The sequence below is a fragment of the Sciurus carolinensis genome, chromosome 12, assembly GCF_902686445.1.
Source record: "Sciurus carolinensis chromosome 12, mSciCar1.2, whole genome shotgun sequence".
Taxonomy (NCBI): Eukaryota; Metazoa; Chordata; class Mammalia; order Rodentia; family Sciuridae; genus Sciurus; species Sciurus carolinensis.
In genome coordinates this window covers 9,548,808-9,568,138 of record NC_062224.1, presented here as the reverse complement: position 1 = coordinate 9,568,138, position 19,331 = coordinate 9,548,808, and positions in this window count along the sequence as shown.

The following is a 19,331-nucleotide window of genomic DNA, read 5'->3' as shown; positions in this document are numbered from 1 at the left end:
AACTCAGACACTGACTCTCTCCTGTCCTCCGTGACCTGGGCCATTTCCCTCAGAGTTCCTGAGTCTCAGTTTCCTCACATGTAAAATGGGATCAAGAGACGTGCTTATGAAGGGAGGGTCGTCAGCTTTTCACGCAGTGACATTAGGAAGAACTGCCCTGTCATGGGCAGTGTCTCATGTCACATTATCTTATTTTTATTATTTGCATTGTTTTCCAAATAAGAAAGACCTTACACCTAGTCATCCTTCCACGACATCTCGTCAGGAACATTTCAGCTTTGTTAGGAAAGGGAATTGGCGGAAGTGCCCAGGTAGAGGCACAAACCCAGGATATTCCTCTCCCTGGTTCCTACAAGGGTATGACTTTGACAAATTTTAAAAAGACATCCAAATGTCCTAGGCTCAGCAAAGAAATACCAACCTACGTATTCGGCAACTTGAAGATTGCCCGGCAGAGACTTGGCTACTAAGGTGTGGTCTATTTGGATGTGGAGGGTTCCTCCAGCCCCTGAAGGAGTTTCTTGGGGGTGACTTGTCTGAATGGGTGGGAGGATTAGGGGAGGGTCGCCATGGGAGCTCTGTGTGGTTCTGGGACACTTTGGGAGGAGCAGGGTGCCTGAGTCCTGGGGCTGCTCGGGCTCCGGCTGGGTGTGCAGACCTGAGTGCTAACTTGGACTTCCTCTGCCTCCGTCTTCTCATCTTCGATTACTCTTTGTGGTGATTCCAGAGAGTCTACTTCCATTTCCTTCTCCAGCCAAGAAAAGCAAAACCTTCCAGCTTAAAGCAATCACCCTGAACAATAAAAAGTTCTGGTTTGATTTTGAATGAAGTTTAAGGGCATTTGTTAATAATTTGCTATAGTTTCTAAAATAGACTCTACATTTTGCAGTGAGAGGACAGATAGCCCCCTGTACTCCCTGCCCCGGCCTGTGCAGTCTCCCCCCACCAACACCCCACCTCTGAGTGTCATGTCACCACCATCATGCGTGGTCCGCAGCTTGCGCAGGGGCTCACTCTTGGTGCTCTGTGTTCTGTGAGTTTGGGCAAATGCACAGTGACATGTACCCATTATTGCAGTATCAGAGGGTTTTTAGGTTCTTTGCTGATTCACACCTCAATTATTTGCTATAAATTTTTTCATCCTAAATCTTATTACTTCGACACTTTTCTTACAGAAACCTTAATGTGTTTCTGCCAGAGTAACTTTGTTCTCATAATTATTGTCAGCCAATGAATTCAAGTCCTGTGACTAAATTTTAAAACATTGTATTTGAACACAGTCATTCTTTGAAGACGTCAGCAGGGTACTGCTCAGCAGATACCTTTGGATAAAACCTTTGCCATTGAGGCGTGAGGTTTCTGTTAATGGGTTGGTTGGAAGTTTAGAAGCAATTTTGAAGAGTATGGAACTGTAAGTGGCACAGTTTGATCTTATATTAAATTCTACTTTTCAGAAATAAAAAGAAATGTCACCCAGTCACATGTGGCACTTTGAGTTGCTAAAGCAGTTGTTAGCATGAAATCAACTCTGGGGAGATGGGGGACCTCAACGCCCTTGTCCTGCCTAGATGTTACACCCAGTGCTGCTTGCAGAGAGTGGCTTTAGATTCCAAAGAAAATAATACATAAACAATTCACATTTTTATTGTGCAGGTAACTGTTTGGAGCAGGCTTTTGATTATGTCTTCCCTATAGTACACAGTAGCCCCTTTCAGATGATCCTAGAACCCACCCCCAACTGCTTTTTTTCTGTCTTCAAATGAATTAATAGTTCTGATTTATTTCTAAGGGCTTTATAAAAAGCTCCCTGAAAAGCAAATACTATTTGTAGTGGTGACAGGCAATTAGCGAGGCATTTAGATTTATTATAAAGCACGAGTGAAAATGGTGTTTTATTTTTCTTTTATAGGAGTTTTAAAAATTCACTTTAGATAATAGGGTGAGATTGTATCTTTCCCAAGGTCCTCGACCAAGGGGTGAGATTACACGTTCCTGTAGTGTCTAAACATGAGTGACTCATCTCCTCACACGCAGGTTCCTCAAGCCACTTTTTAAATCCCCCCCTTTGACTTCGTTTACTCCCCTCATAATTTCCCCCCGGGGTATAACATCCATTTCTAGTAACAGCCTGTGTAGACTGTCGGTCCCGTAGCCGTCCCCACGGTGTTGCTGCATCCTAGGGTTGGAGAGTCTGCCAGGAAGTAGACGCACCTTCACAGAGATGGAAGGAGGCAGCTCCGACCAGCAGAGGTGCTGGCTAAGGTGTCAGGATGGCTGGATTCCTGGGACGTTGAGTGTCCACCCTCTGGTCAAGGTAACTTACTTCTCCATTCCTAGCTTGCTTCTTTTCTGCTGATGAAACCGATTTCTTCTGATTCTCTTCCAAGAATTCTCCCCCTTCCCTATTTAAAACCTTTTTCTAAAACATGACTTTTAATAACTAATTCTCAGAGCATTTAGGGTTAAAGCAATATCACTCTGCTCCATGACAATTTCCTCTTTGTTGCCCCAAATTGACTTATGATCAATACTACAATGAAGCCCCAAATTTCTTCCCCAATCATTATCTCCTGAGTTAAAAAATCTCTTTGCATTCTTTCAAAACTTGTTTTCTAAGAATCTGCTTTATATGCACAGAGACACAAGTATCTATGTATACATATACATGCACTTACATTTTATTTCCTGTATAACACTATTAACAAATAGTATTAATGATACTAATGATATAGTATATGATATAGTACAGCATCAATACACAGGGGCTTTTATTCACAGGGGCTAGGTTCCAGGACCTCCTTTGGGTGCTAAAATTCCTGGATGCTTGATTCCTTACAGAAAGTGGTGAGGTTATTGCATCTGCTAGATGCCTGTCCTCCCCTGTATTTTAAATCAGCTCTAAATTTTCTAGTAACATGTATTGCAATGTAAATAGCTGTTAAACTATATTGTTTATGTACTAAGGACAAAAGTCCGTACACGTTCAGTACAGACAGTCTTTCATTGTTTTGAATACATTTGATCCACAGTTGATGGACTCCTCAGAGGCATACCTGGGGAATATCAAGAACCGGCAACAAAGCTACATCAATAGTAGCCGCCTTGACTATATTTTTATAACTGTGTAATTAATAACACCATATCATGCTAACTATGGTATTACGATAACTGCAGGGTACGGGGGAGCATCATAGGTATCAAGCGTGTTGTTAATAACCATGGTGGCAGCACCAATTGGGATCTTTCTACACCCAGCACTGTGTGGATCCTCCACAGGCACCATTCACAGGAGCTCTCTGAGATTGGCAGGCAAACACTTTCAGGTGAGGAGTTTGAGTCCCAAACAAGCTCCTGGGCACAGCCAGAGTGAACACGGAAGGAAATTCCTGTGGCCTGGGTGGCTGGTGCCTCCCTCACCGGTGCTTCGCACCATCCTGTGTTGTACTCTGGATCTGAGGGCCCATGAGTGGAAGGCTTGGTTCCCCAGGGTGGTGCTGTTTGGAGGTGGTGAAACCTTTAAGAGGTGTGGTCTAGAGGGAGGAGGTTAGGTCACTGGGGGGCGTGCCCTTGAAGAGGATATGGAGACCCCCGCCCTTTCCCGCCTCTCTTTGCTGCTTGAGCAGCTTGCTCCACTATGCACTCTCCTGCCGCCATCTTCTGCCTCCTCACAGGTCTCCAAACAGTGGGGCCAACTGATTATGGTCTGAAAACTCTTCAACTATTAGCCAAAGAAAACTTTCCTCCATATAAGTTGTTTATCTCAGGTGTTTTGTTGGAGTGATTCAAGGCTCACTAACACACTGGGGGATCTAGTTCGTATTCCATCTTATTCTGATAATCCCAATTCCATCCATTATGACTTCTCCTGCCATTTTCCCAGAACACGTATTTCCTTTGCAGGTGGAATATGAGGTGTCTTAAGTGGTGTGTGAATACTCCTTCCAATGTGCTACTTTAAAGTGATCAGACATTCACAAATATTTAGGGGAAAGTCTGTTTCTAGCAGGTGGCCCTGCCTCCCTCAAGAACAACCAAAAAGTCCACAAGTCCCAATGTTTGGATATCTGATCATTAGATCCTAAATTACCTCTCATATTAAGAAATAATATGTAAACTTTTAGATCATATGTGTTCTGATATATTTTTAATATAGCAAATGTAGAATTCGGCCCAAGTAATTTGGTGGTGGAGAAGAAAAATTAAAAATATAATTGTTAAAACATAGTACTGATAGATTGGATGCACTGCAGATATTCATGTTTTTAGGATTTAAAAGGAATTTTACATAATATTTAATGGCACTGGGACACGTGGAGTCTATGAAATTAACCAGGAGGATACTCAATTTATAAGCAGCACACTCTTAAATATGTTAGAATATTAAAACTTTCTTTAAAAAAGAACTAAAACAAACCAATATGATAATAGCCATTTATAGCTATTATCTCTAGGTCTTGATATCTTGAATGATTATTATCTTCTCTTTTATTCTTTTGTACGTTTTCAAAATTTTCTACAATATGCTTGTGTTTCTTGTATAATTAAAAAACATTTTTAAAACTAAAAACGATCCCAAAGATTATTAAGTAAATTTTACCACATACATCTTATCTGCGGGAATGTTCTGGAAGGTGCTGCGGCCTCAATTAAAGCCCTTTTATGTTGGTATTTGCACTCACTGCCTTGCAAACCTTCTTTAAGGAGACCTGCAGCATTACTGTCTGCAGCCTTATCAAAAATCTCTGCCGTCTATTTCAATTCGGGTGTAAAACCATTGTTAAGAAAGACACTTGCAGGGAATTTGTTCTTAAGGTATTTATTTCCCCATGAACATTAATTTTCCACTTGCCTCAAATTTTCCTTTGACTTCAGGAAATTTGATTTTTATTGTCCTCCGAGGAGGCTTGAGAGCATAGGGTCTGAATACCCTAGCATTTCCCCTGTAGAATCTTATTTAAATTTAGATTATGGCCACATGAAAAATTTGTTGGGAAAAGTCATCAATAGGACCATATGTTAGAGTTTCAAAAATCCCCCTAATTTCCATTTAACTCACATCATAAAAATCACCCTCCCATTCAATCAGACTATTATAAGGTGTTTTAGATGAGTGATGGATGAACGCCTGCTAGAGGCGAGCTAATCAGAAGGCCTTGATCTTCCCGAGAGCTATTAATCTTTGTCTTTCACACGCTTCTTTCTCTCTTCCACACACACGCTCTCTCACACACTCTGCCTAAAGCAAAACCATAAAGAAGAAAGCTCTTAAGAGTCCATAAAAGGGTGAATAAGACTTTAAATTTTATTTTTATTTACTAGACATGGATGGGGCAGGTGCCGAGGCACAGTGGTGATTCACAGCCACATCCCATTCCTGCTTCCTGCCCTGCTCAGGGCTCCGACACGCTCGCATGCTGTGTGGACTAACCTCCCCAGGAGAGAACTGGAGCTGGCCGGGAGAGCAGGGGCGCTCTCAGTCATGTCTGATGATCATCAACCAACATGCATTTCAATGGCTTTCATTTGTAATGGGTACTGTCATTATATTTAACAACTCTTTATATGACCCACCCAGGTCAGTTAAAGGATGCTTCATTGCTAGTTAGATAATTATGAGATGCAATTCATTTAACATGCCCAATGAGTCATGTGCAATTTTAATATCACATGCAAGTTTGAGTGACCTGTGTATGGCATTGTGGTGTTTTTAAAAGGATAGCTCATCGCACGCCAGGCATGCATTTGGGAACGCCAGCAGTGCAATTGTGGGTCTGGTTTCAACCCACCCGCTGCTTTCCACCTTGCTGCTGCACAACTGACCCTTTTGGGTGGACTGGACTTCTCTTGTAGACATCTTCTATCAGAATGAGCTCTCTGGTTTCCGTTACCCCTGCTAAAAGGATAGTGGTCATGAGACAGCATGATTGTTCTTAATAACTTTAAAGAAAGCAAGTGAAATATGCTTTTTTTCACTTCCAAAGACTGTGTGTTATGTATACATATTCTCTGATAATTTAACAACATTTGCAGTTGGGCACTAAATATATTTTACCTGTTATGCTGATCAGTCTGATGAAAAATGATCAGAGGTTTGAAAATCTATCACCTTGGAAGAATACATTGACAAAATATTTTAAGCTTTCTCATGTTTTCTGATTTTCACTATATAACATCCTTCCTCCACCTTATGAAATTACATATATACTAAGGGTACTTGAAGAAAGGATTCCCATTTTGAATAGGAATTTATTAGAAGCTGTGTTTCAGGACCTACTTTTCAATGGTTCGATATTAATTTGCTGTTAACAAGTGAACTTCCAAAAGAGCAAAGGTGGTCCTGTCCTCACGCCTATGGACATCCTATTACAGTAAAGTCCTGCCAGTGGAATCTGGTTGGTAGCAGAGTAAAACACATTTTGAATTGAACATGGATATGCAAGGGAATGAAGAAACTCAATCTGAGATCTTCCTTGCAACAATTTCATTGTGTGTATATTTGTATCTACTTCCACCCCTACAGACAAAGATGGTGCAGGCTCAGATGTGGCTACAGAAAGCAGGTTAGCCCTCATCAAGGCAGGTGGGACAAAAGGGCTCTCTTTCCCAGGGTCTTTCATTCTTATACTTACTTATAATATTTCTTATGTGGATGCTTAGATTGGCTTGGACGATGGTTTTCATTTTTCTTTCAAATTCAGATAGAATCCAGACAGTCGCTTTAGAAATTACAATGGGAAATTTGGCTTCCTGTGGAACACAGATAAATAAATAAATAAATATATATACATCCTCCAAACTATGCAGCATTTATTGCTATAATTATTACTTGCAGACAACATGGGGAATCCTCATTTCAGTAAGATAAAAGTGTTTCAATTGTTTTATTTCTTTTCAAGGGAAATCCTACTGAGTTCTAAAGTAAAAATTTATTGCTGAGAAAAGCCTTTAGTTTTAAATAAAGGAAAGTCATTTCCTTTTCTTTCAGAGCATTAGAAAATATTTCAAAACCTACAAAGATCAATTAGGGATTTGTGGAAGATATGCCTGTCCCTCTTTGCAAATCTCATTTGTGTACATGCTCTGTAGAAACATTAAAATAAATTGCAGGCATGTTCTTCCTTCACTAGACATTTGCTGCATTCACAGCTCCACATGAAATTGTGGAATTATTATTTTCCCTTTAAGATTGCCAAAATAATGGTGCATTCAGGGAGAGTGTGAAGTGTCTGGGATTTACATGATATTGCTGTCTTTCTTTGATTCCTGAATAAAATACAAATTTAGATAAAAACAGTCCTGGAACATCTTTCAACCCAACTAGCCAGTAGTGCACAAGCCTACCATTAGCACACTTTGAAAACCCGCGACAGGCATTTTGTTGCCACCTAATGTTTTACTAATATTTAGAAATACTCTCACAGTGGGAATTTGCAAATGTTCTCCTCAAAACTTGGTAAACCGTATTAGCATAATTCCAAATCTGATTGTTTTTATGTGGCAAAGGATAGAAAGCCATTTTGCTCTTGCCGTCATGAATTTGAAAAGGCCAAAAAGAACACTGAGAGAGTCCATGAGGATATTTAAAAAATAATGATAGCTTATCAGGTGCAGTTGGTCTCAGGGTGGAATCCCCTGACCACTGTTTACGGGGTCTGCACAACGTCTGAATAATAGTTTTTACAAATTACCTGAAACAGAGTAGAGTAGAGCACACTCTTATATAGTCCTCCTCAGATTTCAACAACTACCACATTTTTGCTATGTATGCTTCATTTTCTTATGGAATTAGTCTAATGCAAGTTTCATGAAAGATCTTATCTATGTATGTTTAAAACATATGGATAATTTTCAACGTCATCATCACATCTAACACAATTGAGGCTGCTTTCTGGTATTACTAAAATCCGGTTCACAGTCGAATTTCTTCTGCGGTCTCAATGCTATCGTTTCTTTGAGTCAGGAGGTAAACAAGACCCACCTATTGGCCGATGTTTTGTGTCTCTCATGTCCCCTTCCTCTCCTCACTCCTGCCTTTTCTTCTTTGCCACTCTCTTGAGAAACTGCTCCGTGACTGTCAATCTTGTGTGTCAACGTGGCTGGGCCATCGTGAACAGATAGTTGGTCAACTGTTGATCTTGTTGTTTGGGATAAGATTAATTTAAATTCGCAGACTTTGAGTAAGCAGACTGCCCTTCCTCAATGAGGGTGGACTATAAGTTGAAGTCCTGAGGAGAACAAAGATTGTGTCCCCTGAGCAAGAAGAAATTCTGCAAGCAGATGCCTTTGGACTTGATCTGCAGCATCACTTCTTCCCTCCTGGGTCTCCAATCCGCTAGCCCACAATGAAGAGTTTGAACTTGCTAGCTTTCATTAATATGTGAGCCAATTTGTTTTTGACTCAATAACAAATTAAAATGAATTTCTTTCTCTGTTTTGCACATACCCTTGTTTTTGTCTCTCTAGAGAATCCTACTGCACCCCAATTTTCTTTTTGCTTGTTTTGGTGTCTTTTCATGAGTTCTCAGCCACCTGATATTCAGCACTGTGCTGTCTGACCTGGTGGGCACCTGTCATACATCACTCTTTAAATTTGTGTGAAAAAAAACTAAATAAAGCTAAGAACTGGTTTCTCCAGGGAACTAGCTATACCTCAAGTGCTCATTAGTGCACCTGTCTGGGGGCTGCTCTGCTGAAGCCATGGGTGTAGAAGATTTCCATGGCCAGAGAGTTCTGTTGGATGGAACTTGGGTGGTAAGGCCCGAAATTTTAGTGAGGAGATCTTAGGTGGTGCATCAATTTGCCTTTAATGTTTTTGCTCTGTCTCCCTGTCCTCCTTTCTCACATAAACCTTGTTTGAGCTCCAGCCTCTGCCAAGAAGCTCCTTCTAAATCCATGTAGGATGTAGCCTCACCCGGATATTTCTGCTGTCACACATCACCTGTGAGCCATGTCTCTACCATGTTGGCCCTGGAATTTCTTGGAGTAGTACCATTATTCTCTCAGTCTCCCATGCTTCAAATCCAGATTCACTGTGCACTCTTTCTTCCATCACTGTGTGTATCTGGTTTCTTCATCTTCTTTGAATATTTTTTCCTGACTACATGTTGACATCCGAGGGAAGAATTCACAGAGGGAACCTATTGTCCTTTTACTCCAAGCTGAGCATCCAGTGCTGCTGTTGGGTTTTCCCATTCCCAGACCAACCGGACCATCTCTCTTTAGCCAAATTGGTGGACAATACTATGCTTAGCTGCTAAAGTTGCAAGCAATTGTGCAATATGGTCCTACCTTCAGGAAATTATAACCTAGTGAGAAGTGTATCGTGGATGGCCTCCTACAAGGTGTAGACACATCTCTGTCTCCTGTGATCTAGTTGAAACTTGTTCCCCAACAACATAAGTACAAACAGCATTAACCTTCAACTAGACCAATCTGGTTTCCACTCCATGTCTCAGCAATTCCTAAATCCAATTTTCTGGTCTACGATAGTTGTCCCTCTTTCAAAAATTTAATTCAGATACTATTTTCTGCAGAAAGCTTCACCCAGCAGTTTTGCTTCCCTTCATTTCAGTTTCTGGGTCCCACTGTAACAAATCAATAAAAACTGGGGCCTTAAGACATCAGAAATTTATTCTCTAACAGTTCTAGAGACTTCAAAATCAGAGTGTTGGAAAGGCTGGTCCCTTGTGCAGACTGAGGGAGGGTTGTTACACTCTCTTCCAGTCCTTCGGTCCCTTGGCCTACAAACTCGCCTCTCCAGTATCTGTCTTCCTCACACATGACCTTCTCTCTCATCTACATCTGTTTTTGTCCACATTTTATCTTGTAAAGGCTGCAATCATATTGGATACCTGGGTTATTTTTGTTTCAATCTGACTGCAGATAGCTTGCAATACTTTACTTCCAGGTGTTTCTGTAAGAGTACTCCTGGAAAAGATTAGCAGGGTAAATTCCCTCTTTCTGGTTGAGCTGGGACATCATCTCCCCTATCTTCAGACATGGGTGTTTGCCCAGACCTGCACGGCCATTAATTCAGAAACTGGTGAGGGGCAATGGGGCATGAAGTAAAGACAGACACACGATGAGAGAAAAAGCTGGGGCCCGGTGGTTCTCCATCCCCTGATGAGGGATGAACGGCCCCGAGCTGGCTCAGCACATTCATTGCATAGGTGTTAACATCAAAGGGGTTCTCTATGAGAAAGTTCATTCAAAGCAAGCAGGACCAAGGCTGAAGACTAAAGTTCCAATTATAATCATCAACTTGCACTCATGATTTTCTATGTCTGGAATCTCATGTCTGAACTTGGGGGTCAACACTGATAGTCCCGAGGTGAACACGGAAACTCCTCTGGACAGGGCATCACCAGAGTATGAGGCAGACTCAACTGTGCCTCTGCTCCACGAGTTCCCATTTCAGGCATGCTCCTGTTGCCAGAGTTCATGGCTCCCAATTGGTGTTCCTGGTTCTCAGGCTTTTGGCCTCAGATTTGGGACTTACAGCAGGGACCTCCCAAGTTCTCAGGCCCTTGGACTGGGTCCGATTACATCTTCAACTCTTCTGGGTCTCCAGCTTGGGGATGGAACAAGGCGGGAGTTCTCAGTCTCCAAGATCACATGAGCTAATCCTCTCTCTGTCTCTGTCTCTCTCTCTCTTCTGTCTCTGTGTATCTTGTGTCTCTCTGAAGAATCCTAATTAATGCTTGGAATTAGTTGGAAGAATTCTAATTAATGCTCACCCTACTCTAGTATGACTCTCTCTTCTCTGGCTACCTATGCACAGACCCTATTTCCAAATAAGGTTTTGGGGGGTTAGGACTTGGATATATATTTTTGGGAGATATAATAAGCCTATGAAGCTCTTAGTGAATATTCTTCAGAGCTTTTGTAAAAAAATGGCAAACGCCCACTGCACACCCTGTGTGCCAGTAGTACCGCCATCTTTGTGTGTGCTTGACTGTGCCCCAAGGCTGTAGGGTGCTGAACTTGGAGGGTACTCCCCAAGCCTGATTAAAGTGTCACTTTTTTTTTTCTGAACTGATTTTTTTTTATTGTAAACAAATGGGATACATGATGTTTCTGTTTGTACATGGAGTCAAGGTATACCATTTGTGTAATCATAAATTTACATAGGGTAATGTTGTTTGATTCATTCTGTTATTTTTTCCCTTCCCCCCCACCCCTCCCACCTCTCTTTTCCCTCTGATTAGAATGGCGATTATAAAGTGTCACTTTTAATCCCCATTGTGAGGCTTCAGGAGGAGGGAAACTTTTCAACCATGGTGCTTCGTGGTGGGGCCTTGGGAAGGTGATTAGGGTTATACAAGGTCACTGGGTAGAGTCCCCGTGACTGAATCCTGTGACTTTATGAGAGGAGAGGGAGAGACCAGAAGAGACACACGTAGACGTACATACTCTCTGCCCTTCCCAGGTCATGCCTGTACCACCTTAGAGCTCTACCAGCAAAGCGTCACCAATAGATGCAATCCCTTGACCTTGACCTTCTAAAACCATGAGTCAAAATACACCTTCCTTTGTAACTCACTCAGCCTGTGATATTGTTACTCACAACAGAAAATGGGTTAATCCAAGCGCTCTAAGCTGTCTTATACATTAACATATTTGATCCTCATAACAAAGAACTATCATTAGCATCCCTGTTTTATAGATGAGGAAACTGAACCTCCATGAGGTTATGCCAGTGGTCTGGGTTCCACAGCTCTGAGACAGGGTGATTTTTTTTTTTTTTCAATTTTATTTTATTTATTTTAAAAATATTTTTATAGATGGACACAATATCTTTGTTTATTTTTATGTGATACTGAGGCTCAAACCCAATGCCTCACATGAGCTAGGTAAAGAGCTACAGTCCCAGCCCCTCAATTTTATTTTGATACAGGATCTTGTTAAGTTGCAGAGGCTAGCCTCCAACTTACAATCCTCCTGCCTCAGCCTCCAGAGTTGCTAGTATTACAGGTGTCCACAATCACACCTGGCTTGACTTGAATTTTAAAGGAAATTATAAAAAAGTTTGACAGCTAGGGGAGAGTGGTATAGTTGGTGGTGTTAACCTCTACACTGTTGAACTTATATCAGCTTTGTCAATGATTTAGGTCCTACCTGTGCTGACTTGCAACATCATTGGGGTCCTTTTGTCTGTGATTGACTGCCCAATTGAAATGCCTAGTGGCTGGGCCACATGCACGATGCCCCTTGCACCCAGAATGGTGCCCTACACATCTAATCCCATGGAGCAAGCTTGGAAATGCTCATGCGACCCCTCAGGCCTCTGTGCCTCAAACAGGCAAGCACGAGGGTGGACGTAGGGTGGCAAAACCTTTCTATTTATCACAACAGGCACCACACCAAGTGAGGACTCCGTTTTGACTCAGTGGCTTTGTCACATCTCCACCATTTCCCCTTGGGAACTAGTGGTGGTGTCATGGGAATTGGTGGCAGTGTCAGTCATTTGGTGGATAATTTTCTGTTGCATGTGTACTGTCCTAAGTTCACTTGGGGGAAGTAGCATGCTGTCTAAGGTGGCCTGGTAATTGGCCCAGAGTGGACATTTCTATTTGTGTTCTAAATGGAAGAGGCGGCCTTTCATGCTGACAGTACATTTTGGGCTTTAACTCCAACATGGCTGTGTTCTGACTCAGTCTCGTTCCTCTGTGCTGTAGTTGTCAGTGATTGTGGCTCACGGCTTAGCTACTCTTTCACCCAAAGTCATCTTCTACCAATTATAGGCCCTGTTGCTCTCACAGTGCCTCCTTGGTGCAGACCTGAGGGCTGGAACTGGGCAATTATTACTCAGAGAGCTTTAGAGTCGACAATACCCTCCTGCAGCAAGGGAGCAGGAAAGCAGTCAGCTCAGGGGTGGAGGTGCAGGCAGGCTTTGTTAGGTGTGGACTGAACTCCCTGGGTATCTTAGCAGGGGCATTGCTGCTGTTTAACTTGGGACAGGAAAGACTCAGACCTTTGTGATATGTGTGAACATGTGACTTCTGGCAGCTGGTAGTCAAGAGTCTTCTTGGGAGAAGACAGCTCATCATCTGCAAAGCTGTGATTGTGGTCTTGCCCCTGGTCAGCCAGATGTGTCCCCTGGGGTGTGGAGGGTGTAGGAGGAGTACCTTGTGACCATTTTGAAAGAATTGCTAGTGTGTGTTTGTTAGTCACACGGCAAATATATAACCTTATTTGCTAAAATGAACTGAGCCTTCATTTTGCGTAAGCACCTTACAAAACCTTCATATGTTGCCTTATAATCATGGCTGAAATTGGGTTCTTACTAACTGTATTTGTTTTTTCTTACTGGTTATCATTTAGGGAAACCCCAGGGAAGTAATGAAACCTTGTCTAAGAAGAACTTAGGACTAACTGGTCCTTGGACAAGAAAGTTGAAGGAAGAACTGAGATGGTGGTGGACCTGTGGTTTCCTGTCAAAGGATTTTCCCCATACTGATCAATCCTTCTTTACATCCTAACCAACATCCAGCAGTTGGCCCTGTCCATGGTTGGACCTCCTGCCTCCACCTTGGGAAATCTCTTCATGGATTCATGGTGGGGATGGAAGACAAAGTCTGCTTTAGTTGGGTCCCTTCAAGAATTTGTAGGTGTCATTCAGGCTTCCAGATTTGATTGTCAAACACAGTGGGTTGAATAGTGTTCCCCAGGGCATATGTCCATCAGAAGCTCAGAATTCAACCTCATGTGGAATAAATGTCTTTGCAGATGTAACCAAGGTAGGGATCTTAAAATGAGATCAGGCCAGATCAGGGTAGATGCCAAATCTAATGACAGATGTTCTTAAACAAATACAAAGGCTGAAGAGAAAGAAAAGTGTAGGGCAGAATACCCAACTGAAGCTGGAGGCAGAGATTGGAAGGATGCATCTGCAAGTCAAGGAGCAGAGTCTCTCTGGAGCCTTCCAGAAGGAAGCCTTGATTTTGGACTTCTGGACTCCAGAACTGCATGAGGCTAAATACCTGTGGCTTTGAGTCCACCAGTACATGGTAATTTGTTGCAGCAGCTCTAGGGAAACTAATACAGCAACTTAAGCTGTGTTCTTTCTGGCCCTCAGCACAGCCAGGCCCTCCCAGAGCATTCAGTTTCTTTTCCCTTCATTAATTCACAAAGGATTAGACTCAAGAAATGGTCCAGTAAGCTTCTCTTTCCCTCACGGGTCATGAGGCATGAAACTACACCATTAGAGATTCATTCTGCAGTTATTATTCATTCCTTCAGATTTGAAAAACCATTACTTCATTCCAGGAGGGACGATATATCAAGTCTCTAACACTGTAGGGAGAATTAGATCCAAAGAAAGAATTTTACATTATGAAAGCCCTGGGTGCCCAGGGACAGTAGAGACCAGTGGGTAGAACATAATGGACAGTGACAATGCAGGAAGGGCAGCCTTCTGTGGGTCTCCTGTGCTCCCACGTGTCTCCTTGGTATGCTAAGACTTCTAGGTCCCGGCCACTCTGTTCTCAGATTCATTATTTAGCTTAGCTTTGTTTCTGCAGCTAATCACTTTGAGAGATGAGGTAATGACTCCCCCTTGTGCCTGGAAAATGACAGACTTGCTTACTACCTGCTATAAAAACAGTGGATTCCCGATCTCAGGGTCCCAGCCTTGATTCAGCATCCACTATACCTGTTTCACCCCTGGGACTTGGCAAGGGACCTACACAGATGTGCCAAGACATGGTCCTCCCTGCACCATGACAAATGATGTTTCTTGTTTGTGGTCGAGGCATCTCCTGTCTTCTGGAAGCATCTGTGAAGCAATAAGAGGTCATCCACCAGCTGATGAGAAGGCCGAGAGTACCTCAATCTAATAAGGGGGTGCAGCTGAGGCTGATAGGGATGTGAAATCATAGGAGTGCCTCCTGCCTGCAGTTGTAGCCACAATGGCAGGAACAGGTCACAGTTACACAGGGCCCATATGTACCAAGAACTGTTTAAAGTGTGTTCCTTTAGTCCTCAGGGCAACCCTGGGAGACAGGGATTTTATATTTTAATGATGTGAAAATGAGGGTACCAAAGGCTGCAGGGAAATAAAGTGTCGGAACAGGGCCAGGGGGCCAGGAGACCAGGAGATTGGCTCTGAAGTCCACCACCACCATCTCATAAGACAGGATGACTTCCTTTAAAGAAAATGCAGAAGTTTGTGCCCCCACTCTCCTCTGGTCACTCTGTCTTCACTGCTTTGCAATTTGAAGGATGGGGCAGGTGGAGAGGGAGAGAAAGAAGAGAAGAGCAAAGAAGAGAAAGAGCAGAGTCCAGCAACTGTGGCGCTCTACAATGCCTGCAGAGAATAGGGACAGTAGGTAGCTCCAGCTTTCACCCAGCACACGGAAGCTTCAAGCCCCAGGGCCGAGGCCTGTGCACATCACTAATGATGGCTGGGGCACCTTGATGAGCCATCCCATAGCCTGAGGCAACAGGAAAGGTAGATTCTTTCATATGGTCAACTCCACATCTGTCCATTCAACCAATCACAGATCAAAATTATTTACCCCCTAAAAATGCTTCCGTCCTGAACATGCATGGACTTTTTTCTTGCAATTATTCCCTGAATAATACAGCATAAATGTTTACATAGTATGTACATTATCTCAGATATTATAAGTAATCTAGATATGATTTAAAGCATGTAGGAGGATGTGTAAAGGTTTTACACAAATACAAAAGTACTCCACCATTTTATATAAAAGACACAAGCATCTTGGATTTTGATATCTCTGTACTGGAACCAATCCCTGAGATACTCATGGGTGAGTGTACCCTGTCAATGCAGTTTTCGATGATTAAAATATTAAAGTTGGGGAACAAATATTGAAAATTAAAAAGTGGGACTATAAAAACTTATGACATTCCTTTGAAATAAAGCATCTTATTTATACTCACATCAGAATTTATTATAACTTTTCCCTCTTGCCTCTAAAGGAGGCAAAGTCATCAATAATATTTCCAAAATTGACTTTTTTCCATTTTTACCTTGCTTTTAACTGAGCCTATGCATTAAAGCAAATGAAGAAAAGTACCTTTGAAATTATGCTGGATGGATTCAAAACATTAGCAAAAAACATGAATATTCCTCATGAATTTGAAAATGAATGAAAAGCAAAGGTAAAGAAAATGGAAATGTTTGAATCATTGGATGAGAGTATTAATTATTATGAGAAAAGTGGATAGCGAAGGGAAATTTAAGAGATTATGAATGTTCTAATTTAACACTTGAAATGGAGAAATGCAAAATCAAATAAACTGTCTTTGGATTTTGAATTTTTAACCAAAAAACATTATTCTGCATGAATACACCTGATTTTCTAAAAGCAGTCACTGACTAAGCTCTGAAATGTTCTGATGATTCACATTCTGGACAGATCTCATTGAAAATAGTTGATTTTAAGCAGCCTGCAATGTCAATAATTGGCAATATACAATCCACATCTCTCTTGCTTCTCACAGTCACTTATGAGCTTTGCTTAGTGACATTTTATCCCAGTCTGGAAGTGGCCCTGAGGATCCTTTTTAATGATCTGAGTCACAGTAGTGTCCTTAGAAGGAGTTTCATTGAATTAATGTTATTTAAACATTTTAAGATTGCTACCTGATCCAGAGAAACTGTCAGGCATGGCAATGATGGAAGAAAATAAGTAGATTTAAAAAATATCATTGATGAGTTTGTTTTCATCAAGATCAGAAAGTAAAATTATAATAAACTTTGATTTGATATAAATGAACATTTAAACTGGAAAAAATGCTGTGAGCTTAACATTTCTATTTTAAAAAATTTCAGTATTGTTCAATGAGCTTAATGTTACAGGAAAAAATCAACTATTAAACAATTCATAAAAGCATGTGTATGGGGGGCACATTGCTCTTGCCATTGGCCCCAATTTGGCTCAGCACAGCACCTTCGGATCCTTTTTTGAAAATTTTGATTTTTTTAAAATCATAATTTTTTGGTATTAGTTTGGATTTTAAAAAATAGTGCATGAAAATATAATATCAGGATGACAGCACTTTTCTGAAGCCACCAGGCTGGGCCTCATGTGCCTCCCCCCGAACCCAATGGCCACCTGTCAGTGTAGGTGGAGTCTGAGTCCCCTGCCTCTCTTATCTGCCTCCGTCTCCTGGAGAACGTCCTTCAGCTCAGCATGTCTCCAGGGTGTACTAGGAAGCAAGGCCACATTCGGGGAGCTTGAAGTGATGGAGGAGTTAGGAAATTGGCTTTCCACGTGGGTTGGAGCCCTCTCTCCTCTAACAGTTCCTTTTCTTCAGACAGCCTTGCCGATGGGAAAAATGGACCAAAAGTCCCAGAGGTCACATAAAGTCTTATGATGTCTTTTCACAAATCCTTTCTTCTTCTAGAACTTTCTCAGGGCGTGTGCTAAGCCTTTGGGCTCCAGAAGAGCAAATGAGAAACAATACTCATGAGCAGTTGGAGTGCTGGGAGGTTGGGGTTGTGTAGGCGGATTTTTCTTCTTTCTTTTTGATTTTAAGATGCTTCTATTTGGCTCTTAGTGAACATCATGCTAAGTTTCCGTAACCTTGACTTAGGAGATTATCTAGTCCTATGGGTTAGTGTCACCTGACTCATTGGTCGAGCATCAGTTTTCTTCTTTTTTAAAAATTTTTAAAATTTTTTTATTTGTTCTGATTTTTTCCTTCCAAGGACATGGGACCCTCCTGAGGGGCAAGAGCCAGAAGAGGCCACATCAGTATGAACGCTCCTCCCCAGGCTGACCTGCCTGCCAGCCCGCCCCTCTCCCTCCCTCCCCTGCTCCCTCTCCCATTCTTCTTTCCTTTTTTATAATATACAGGGAGGAGTTTGCCTGGTGGCTGAGGGGTAGAAATCATTAAATTCACTACAGGATTGAAGAAATTTCACGATTCCTCCACTTTCTTCTTCACCCTCCACATTCGATAATGGGATGTTCCAGAGGAAGGATGTACTCTGGGATGACTGGATCTTTGTCCCACCAGGAGGCATGTGTTTTTGTAGAGTTCTCTTCCCTATTTCCCCCTCTGGGGCCATCTACCATGTCCACCCCAAGCTGAGAACCTCCAATCATTTAGCTTTCTTGCGAATAATATGAAATTTGAAAAAAATAAGAAGAGAGGTGTGAAACAGGACTCTTTTTTCAGGTTCTTATTTCAATCACATTCTCTTACAGAAAAATGCTGTTCCATTAGCGAAAATGAGAGCCCCAAAGAGGACACCATTTCTCTATGTTTGACTGGGAAAGAACAAGCAGTGTACAGCCAAAGGGCCTGAATTTGAGGGAGCTCGCAGCATATACTTCGTGTTTTTGCCTAACTTTGTAGCGTTTGCTCTGCTTTATTGGTCTTCCTGAAAGATAACCTTACTCCATGTTTCTAGAATCTAGTGCTGAAAAATTGTTTCCTTTCTCACCTCTGATCTATCAGGACTTGTCTCTAGAGGGAAAGAGGGACTCCCAGGAATAAGAACATTCCTGATATACTCTAGCTGCATTGATAAAGGTACTAATGGAAGGGACACTTGGACCAGTAGAGGCTACCTAAGAAGCAGCCTCTGCTGAAAACAGAAAGTATGTTTATTAACATAGATGGATGTTTTTTCTTTCATGGGACACATAGTAACACAATTAAACTAGGTTTAACTGAATCTCAGGGGACGTTGAAGGTGTGAAATGGGGTGAGCTGTATTTCCTCATTAGTCGGAAGCAGCCTCTGAACTCAATCTAGGTTGCAAAACTCTTTAAAAATGATTCAGTTCACCTTCAACCTGGTGAAACTTGTTGTTATTGTTACAATTTCAATGAGAGTCTGACCTCATTTTTCATTGTCTGGTAGGAAATGTGGGAAATTGACCAAGGAGAATTCATGCTGTTACCCTAGATTCTTTACAAAAATGTGATTTCTCTTTTATAGTCACTTGCTTTTTATTTTTTTTTCCTTCTAAAAGAGAAGTGCAGAAAAATTATAGTTAATAAATGATTCTAGTTCAGGGTGTTTTACACTCCTTACATTGAATTTCCATCTCACATTCTTCTTTTTTCTTCTTTAGCTGATGTTTGAACAGTTTCTAATAGTTTGCAAAGCATCTTCCTTTATATTTAATTTGATCCTCATATAAAGCCTTTGAGGGAAAGGACATGGAGTTGTTATTGACAGATATTCAAAGGTAATTAGCTGACACAGCTAATGGGCTACAATGCCTGTGTTCCCCCAACCCAGTTCATATGCTGAAGTTCTACCCTCCCTAATGTGGCTGTATACTTGTAGTAAGGAAGTAATTAGGACTCTATCAAGTCATAGAATGGGGCCCTAATCTGATC